This window comes from Elgaria multicarinata, chromosome 1, assembly GCF_023053635.1.
Source record: "Elgaria multicarinata webbii isolate HBS135686 ecotype San Diego chromosome 1, rElgMul1.1.pri, whole genome shotgun sequence".
NCBI lineage: Eukaryota > Metazoa > Chordata > Lepidosauria > Squamata > Anguidae > Elgaria > Elgaria multicarinata.
The window spans coordinates 52536671-52545549 of record NC_086171.1 but is presented as its reverse complement, the minus strand read 5'-3'; positions in this window follow the sequence as shown (position 1 = coordinate 52545549).

Sequence of the window (8879 nt, the reverse complement as noted above, 5' to 3'; positions counted from 1 at the left end):
GGCCATGTTTCTTGAAGTTTATGCACATTGACCAGATAATGTGCACATTGCCTAGAGAATGTTCAAAATCTTGTTGAGATTTGCACATTCTCCAAGGTATCTACAGGACTTAAGACACAATTAGCTTTTTGCCTTGATTTTAGTAGGAATGAAGTATAACTAACTGACTGCAATCCAATGCACACTTACCTGAGAACACAAGAGGAGTTATTCTTGACTAAACATGCATCACATTGCACTATTAATCTGGATGCAACCCATAATAGCTGTATTTCTTTCACTCTTCTGCCTCACTTTTTGTTTTCTCTCCCTCTGGTTTGTTTTCTCCTTGGGACTCTTCTCCACAAAAGACATAAAGTTGGGTTTTCAGTATATTTAAATATTTCAAAGAGTTGGGGTGGTGATGGGAACCTACAATATCACATTCCTCATGGAATCCAAAACTGGGGAACTGTAGTTTGTTCTATTGGTAGTCAAAACAAAGTAACCAGGATCAAACTAAGGACTGGCTGTGTGGATAGCTGCTCAGATTGATGGTGCTACAAGTACACCAAGGGAATGAGGCATCTGGGCTCTGCTTCACGCAGGAAAATGTACTGAGCCAGCTTTAGAAAACTGCTGGCAGAGAAAGCTTAACCCCCCGTTAAAATGCTCAAACAGAGAGCCAGTGTGGTGTAGTGACTTTAGTGTTGGACTGGAAGTTGGGAGATCCAGGTTCTAGTCCCCACTCAGCCATGGAAACCCACTGGGTGACTTTGGGCCAATCACAAACTCTCAGCCCAGCCTACCTCACAGGGTTGTTGTTGTGAGGATAAGATAAAATGGAGAGGAGGAGGATTAGGTACACTGCCTTGGGTTCCTTGAAGGAAAAAAGGCAGGATATAAATGCAATAATAAATTATAAATACTTTCATCTGCTGATTTGGATGCCAGCTAGGAATGAGGTGGATATTACCATAGTTTGATTTGTATTTTAATTTGAACAGACCTAATTCACACTTCCTGAACCAATATGTGAACCAAAATGAAGTTACTCTTCCATATTCGCACACAGCCCTGAGTGCCATTTTTGGCAGAAAGGTTGTGAAATAAATATTTTCCAAATTTCGAGGTACAATTATCCGTTGTTGTTGTTTTTTTAAAAAAGGACAAAAATGCAGACATTAAGGGAAAGTGCACACAAAAAGGCCTCTATTAGTGACAATAATGAACAAAGTGCGCTGTACCAAAGGAAAATTTCTTGCAAAAGTGCACGTTAGGCACAAAGGTGTCCAAAACAGTGTATTTTAGCAGAAAGGCTAAACATGAAATGAATCACAATTTGATTCAGAAAAGGGTCAGAATGAACTGAAGACTGGCAATGTAAGAAACTGAGAGAAATTGAAATGGACATATTCGTCCCATCCCTAACCTCACTCATAATTCTAAAGTGCAACAACCTGAGTTAAAAATCCTGAATGAAGAAACAGAAACCATAGCTCAGTTATAAGATGTTTCTTTTTAGAATTCAAGCTTACACAGTAATCTATGCCCACTATAGTCATAATTACATATTAATATCTGCATACAAAAGCTATGTAAAAATTATATTCTTCCCCCAAATATACAAATTTTCTCTTCAGATAGTTTAAAACATTTGTGATCACATAGTTTAATATAGTTTAGGCTGAAAAAATATTAACCATCTAGCATATCACTTAACACTGTTTGAAAGAAATAACAAAACAGAACAAAACAAAACAAACAAAAATTCAGAACTTCTCTCCCAGAATCCTTAGACTTTCAAATAAATCTGTGTAATTCAAACATAGCCTCAGGGCATGAATCCAAATAACAAATGGGCCAAATGTAAATTCCAATTTTTTTAATTTAGAAAGAACTTAATATTATGGAAGGAAAAAATGAACTCATTTTGAGCAATTTAAAAATAAAGACATAAGGAAACAAACAAGAAAAAGTTTTAAAAGAAAAAGTGTCACTTGTTCATGCCCTGATATTTTATCTAACATCAGTTCTGTTGTGAAACTAAATAAAGTGTCTTATTAATGTTTGACATTGTGCTCAGTAATTTACATCAATTCCATCTACACTGGGATGTAGATTTACATTTGATTGTCTTGTGCATAAATAAGGGTTAGCTTTATAAAGTTAGATAAACTGTGCAAAAAGACAGTCACAAACAGCTTATTACCTGCACAATATTGCTTTTGAAGGCGACATTGTTGAAAGTGGATTGATACACATAAGCAATGCAGACTATTTGCATTTGCTAACATTTATACAACACGATAAAAACTTTGTGAGAAAGGCCGAACCTTTGTCATTGTGATTGGTGTGTGTGTGTGTGTGTGTGTGTGTGTGTGTGCGTGTCTTTTAAAAAAGCAACATTATTTTGTTCTAAAAGTAAATGTGCTAGCTTTTTTGGAATCTTTTACGTGGAAAATAAACCTCTATCATTCTAGAAGATTGTGTCTCTATAAAAATTTATATAAGGGTCATATCACAGTAGTATCAAAAGGAAATATCTGAGAAATGTAGTCATCATAAAACCACAATAACAGGACAAATCAGAGCTTCTCCCGTATGTCTTGGTGTCTCCAACGTTGCAAAAAGGCAGGCAAAGAACACTGACTCATTAATATGCCATGTACAAGTGCACAGTGTTTACAATGTTTGTCTCATTAATCTCTCAAAAATTATGTGAGGCAAGGGACTAAACTGGAACATAAGGCATTGAGACAGTGACTTGCCCAAGGCCACCCAGCAGGTCCTTAGCAGAGATGGGAAATAAACTTAGTCATTGCTGACCCCATCAGTCTAAGATTCTTATCATATGGACCACACTGGCTTTCAAGCAAAGCAAGAATTAATTAGTCTTCCCTGGTTTTGATTCAAATTGCTTATGGGGAGAAAAAAAGGTTAGCCTTACAAGCACTCGCTATATCTGAAAACCATAGAACTGGCTGGTTTTGCTTATGATTTATGCAGTGAGTCAATATGACACCTACATGATAGAGTTCCATAGCATAAAATCTGTCACTAACAACGGCATGCCCTTCTTGCAGCCAATAGCATCGTCTAGGTAGAATTGAAAACCAGCAATTTTCCTTCCAATTCTGTTTTGTTTGCTTCTTTCTTTTTTTTCTTTCTGTGCTCCGGTCTGTGCAATGGAGCAGTTATTTAACATGATGATAATCACAAATGTCTACTTCCAACATCTACATTTTGGCACAGTGTTGTTGCTTTTAGAAATGGTTATCTCACTGTAAAATACATCATCAAAAAATTACAAAACTCAGTTGCGACATAAACCCAGTGCAGCTTAAACACTTGTTGTTTAGAGCAAGAAACATTAAGATGACTTTCTTTTTTAATAAAGAAAAACAAAAACTTATGTCAAACACTCCACATGCTACTAAACCTAGAGCAGAAAGCAAAATTGAGAGCCAGGTGGCACCATGAACAAGCAGAAGTAGTGCTGAGGAGTGAAAAATTCAGTTCCGCTGTATTAAGTCAAAAGATGCACCCCTTATAGAATAGATACTGGGTGTACATCTTATTACAGTGAGTAGTCATTCTGAAATTTACTACTCAAGATGCTGCCAATGATTTCACAACATCTTTCAGATAATGTGCCAACCTTTGCAGGATTGGGGACTATGTTCATTAAAAAAATAATAATCTGAGGGATTGTATCCTAACATAGGTCCCAATTCTGCTCTCTTGCTCTCTCTCATGTGCATGAAAAGGAAAATCAGAAGTCAGTGGAGTTACAGAAGTAAAACTGGAGTGACTGAAATTGGAACATCCTTACATTTTGCTAGATCCAGACTCTCTGAAGTGAAAGGTGGCTATTAAGTTGTGATCGATGACTCATGGAAACAGATGTCAGTGAATAAGTGTCTGTGTAGCATAGTGTGCGTTGCTAATCAAACATCACTCCTGATACTTTTGTTGAAATGGTGGCTTAGTTTTTAGATCACTGAATAACAAAGTGCTAACCCAAATTAAGTGCTTAATGACCTATAGTTTTGGGTGGTAGTCCTAAATAATTAAGTACCATCTGAAGATATCTGTGTGAAATGGCTTCCTGTTCTCTTCTGTTACGGGGAATAGTCCATAAGCTCATGGACATTCCTTATGGCGCACTTGAGGAGGGGCAAGTGTTCCCCTTCTAATAGAAGACAAAACGGAGGCATTGTATACAACCTTCTGGGTTGTGGTTGTTACTTTACTTTGAAGGAATTCTCATCAATTTCAATGGGACTTAGGGTTAAAGGAGGTGAAAGATTAGGGATTCATTCCCTATACACACATATAAGTGTGTATAGGCTGCAATCCTATACACACTTACATAACAGCAAACATGTATACATTGTATAGGATTGTAGCCATAGGACAGGGAGTGGATTGGGGGAGATTTGATCAGCATCATAACACTGGGAGGTGGGTTTTTTCTTTTAACCATTTCTGCTATCCCAAGCTGTTACTTGCCTTGTTAGGGAAAATGTGTTTACCCATATATTTTCCCTAATGAGCCAAACAGGAGCATGAGAATGAGATTTACATCACAAAAATGGTGGTGGTGGGGGAGTTCCCCTCCCCAGGACCACAGCTCTAATCCAAATTTCCCTGCCATACAATCAACAGGTGCCATACAATCAACAATCAACTGTCTTTTGGGGTGTTAAAAGACACCCCAAAAGACAGAAGATCCAATCACAAATCTTCAACATCTTGTCTGCTTTCAAGTAGGGTATCTAGGGCTGGCACTGAAGACTTTCAACAAAAACAATTCCTAAAACGAGACTTAAAACCTACCCTAGGGTGAATCCAGAACAACACTCTTGTCAGATTTAATTTCACATCAGTTTTGTCCCTTATTAGCCCAGTGCTTAAATGTACATGCTTCCTGTACATACCTACTTTGTCTTCCTTGAAGTTGGGCTTGAGTCTTCAAATATGGATTAAATAATGCTGAATTCAGACAGTTCCACCACATATCACCCTATACATCTGATGGTATGGGCCCCAAAATGGGTCAATAGAGCAACTTCAAGACAAGATCCAACTGGCCAGGTTTAAGTTTTACTAAATGAAATTAGTGGGGTAATTATGGCCAAAGAGAGCATGAGCATGATGGCAGAAATAAATATATGTTTTAAAATATATTTTGGTAATGGAGATAGGATGACGGCCAAAAAGAAGAATGGTGCCAGATTGCTGATGAAGCACTAAAGAGTAACAGACCACAGGAAGCTGTGTGGACTGTAATGACCTTGAAGAAATATTAGTAGCAGATGGTCAACACATCTTGAGTACTACTCTCTTGCTAGCTACAACTATTTCAACAAGACTTGCAAGGGAAGTTTGTGAAGGTTATACAGGAGCATTTTCTTTCCTTATCAAATAAGCTGGTGAGGGTCATTACAACTTCCCATACATTTGTCAGTGCTATTAAAAAGTAGGGGGGAGAAAAGCAGATGTTTGCTAGTTCTCTTTGACTGGGTGGGTTGTTGATCAATTGTACACTTTAAATTTGTACATTTTGTTGAACTTTCCCTGAGTTTGATCCAATTGTATTTTTGGATAACCGCTTTAAGTGACTAAAGCTGGTGAAAGATTATGTGAAGTTTACTTTGAAATTTGCATATGCTTATGCCATCAGAAGCTTTGTGAAACAAAAGGCATCACAAAAGCCTAAAATTGTCTCCCTCATGGCAATTACTTTCTGTTTGAGGACAGACAAAATTCAGTTCTGTAGCCCTATCTGGACTAGCAAAGTCCAATGGAGCAACTCAATCATGAATTGGCCTTTCTGGCAGAAAACCCTGATAAGCTAAATATATCCCATGAGCATTACATTGCCTTCTGATCTGTACCAAACTACCAAAGATGTCTTCTCCTTGACATTACTGAGCAAGCTCTTGTGTTGTTTAAGAGGTTTGTGGATTTGCCTCCACAGCACAACCAAGAACATATCAAAAGGATATGGGTTTTATAGTTAAAGCAATCTGAAGTTTAAGAACGTAAGAAGAGCCATGCTAGATCAGATCAACGGTCTATCCAGTCCAGCATTCTGTCAACAAAATGGCCATCCACCTGCCCACGGGAAATCCACAAGCAGGAAATGAATAAAACAGCATCCTCTCGCCCATGTTCACCCACAACTGGTGTACATAGGCTTACTGCCTCTGATATGGAAGCAGCATATAGCCGTCGGGACTAGTAGCCATTGATAGCCTTCTCCCCCTTTTAAAGTCATCCAAATTGGTGGCCATCCCTATGTCTTGTGGAAGAGAATTCCATAGTTTTAGCATACACTGTATGAAGAAGCACTTCTTTTTATCTGTCCTGAATCTCCCATCAATCAGCTTCATGGGATGACCCCGGGTTCTAGTATTGTGAGAGAAGGAGAAAAAACTTTGGGCTCTTGTTTTGTAAAAGTTTAAAAAATTGAAGTCAAATGTTATCAGTTTCTTCAGTGATTGTTTAGAATGAGGTGGGCAACTTCAGGGGCACTGGAGACTACTTTTGAGGGGGGGCGTGCCGCCAGCTCCCCTGTGGACTGCACTCCTGTCAATGCCATGCTACTGAATTTGATGGCAGTGGCAAGGATAAGAATTCAGCAGCACCGTAGGATTAAAAAGGACAAATTTAGCTTGTTTTCAAGGTGAATTTGTCCTTTCTAGCCTTCTGTAGTGGTTTGCCACTGAAATTCAGCAGCAAACTGCAGGGGTTTTTTTATTTTGCTGCTGCTGTGAATTTTGGTGGCACAGCAGAGGGCTGCTCTAAAAAGCCCATGAGTCAGATGTTGCTCGCCCCTGGTTTTGCAGTACCACCGCCCCCATTGCTCTAGAACGTGAAAACATGCATTGGCATATTTTGGTATTTATGAAAATGGGTCACAATCAATGGGCTACTACTCAGGCATATTTCAGCCATTGAGATAGGTGAGTTTGAGTACATCTAACTCCGTAATAGTCTATGGCCATAGACAGTGAGGCAGGCTGGATGACGGTTTGGAGCATGACAATTCAAAACACTTCCTTTGTTGATGGAGTGACGTATGGCTGAAATGAACTTTGCAGTTGTCATTTTACCCACAGTGACAGTCTACCTGAGTGCAGAATTTTCTGGAGAGGACTAAGTGACTCTGTAGCTGGAATTTTAGCTACTGATCTGGAGTAGGATCAAAGACCTCACTTGGGTGCAGCCATGGGTTTGCACTAAGTGGACCTTTTTTTTCTTGAAACAAATGGACTTCCGTACCACAGCATACCCTGCTTTTGGAATTCCTCTTGATTGCCCCTTCTCATGCATCACACTAAACTGGGAGCAATTCATAGCAAAGAGGTTATATATTTCAGGAACCTCATGCACTAGAATGGATAGAAACATAAAGTTTCCTAAAGAGTTCACCATCAAAACAGATCCAAGCATACTGGTGCCATGACTCCTGCTTTACAGAATACAGTGCAGGATATCTTGCTGTGAGCACATCAACAGAAAAAAAAAGTTGATTTTGGGAAAGTGGGTGAAATATAGACAACTAAGCCCCAATTGGATCAAAATAACCATGAATGGGGAAAACAGGTTAGGCCTGGATTTGCACAACATTTTAAGCTTATTTTCAATTGATGGTTAATTTCATTTTTGGATCATTATAGATGGAAAGGGGAGAGAGTGGTGGTGGTCCTCCTCCTCCTCCTCCTCCATGGACCCAGCTCTTAATTTAGCCCAGTATTACAAATGATCTTCAGAGCTGGGTCTAAGGAAAACATCTAGATGACTTTTTCTTCATCTCAATGTTTTATCCATGATGACCAAAAAATAATAATACAAAAATCACTATGGAATAAGCCCCTGTAGTGGTTGTGGAAATGGACCTTAAATTGTTCAAGCAGTAGAACAGAGGTGGGTAACTTTAGAGAGTCCAGCGGGAAATTTCTCACCTGTGGGAACCCACCATGGGCCACAGCCCCTACTTTTGAAATCAGCACTGAAAGTCAGCAGCAATTTGGTGGTGGCAAAAAAGACACGTTTTAATTTAAAAACAAGGCACAAGGAGAAGTGTGTGCATTGTTTTAATGCATAATCATGCTCCCGGCAGCCCTGGGAGAGTGTGAATTTTATTAATACAAGGTGCACTGTCTCCACACGCCTAGATTTAAAGTGAAAATTTGGCTTTTTTGCCACTGCTGTACTGCCAGAATTTGACAGCAATTTGGCAGCAGCAACTTGGGGGACATTACAGGCCACAAAAAAGGCCAGTGTGTGAGGGGCACATGTGGCACACAGGCCATGTGTTACCCAACCTGGCTGTATAGTCATAAGAACAAAAACAATAGCATATTTCTACTTTCTTGTGTGCATTTTTCCAGGACCATTTATTTATGTGTTTGAGTTTTCAGGGGGGAAAACCTTGCTCTTTCCAAATCACTCAAATCCAGAGACCTGGAAGCCTTCTGATATGCACAATGCACTTATGCAGTTGCAGAGTGCCTGTGACCCTGCTCCCTCTATGAAAATGAATGTGGCAGTCCTTATAGGACAGAGCTTTCAGTGTGTCTCTCAGAGCTCCTGCACCCAAAAGAAATAAAGGGATCAAGGCCAAAGCCATCAGGTTGCAGAATGAAGCCAGGTATGATGAATGTGGCATCTTTCCTCATTTTGCTACATGAAGTCAAATTGGTTTTAGAAGACTTGGCGCAGTATAGAATCAGAATGTCCGTTCTTATTCCAGTAGGCCTGCCTTGCACATGCGCATGAAAGCAAACATGGGGCTTTATCCACATTTTGGAGCATTGTTAATACTTTGACTTACTAGGTTTTTTATAGGATGTAATAGGTACAAAAGCTTTTGATTTATATGATAC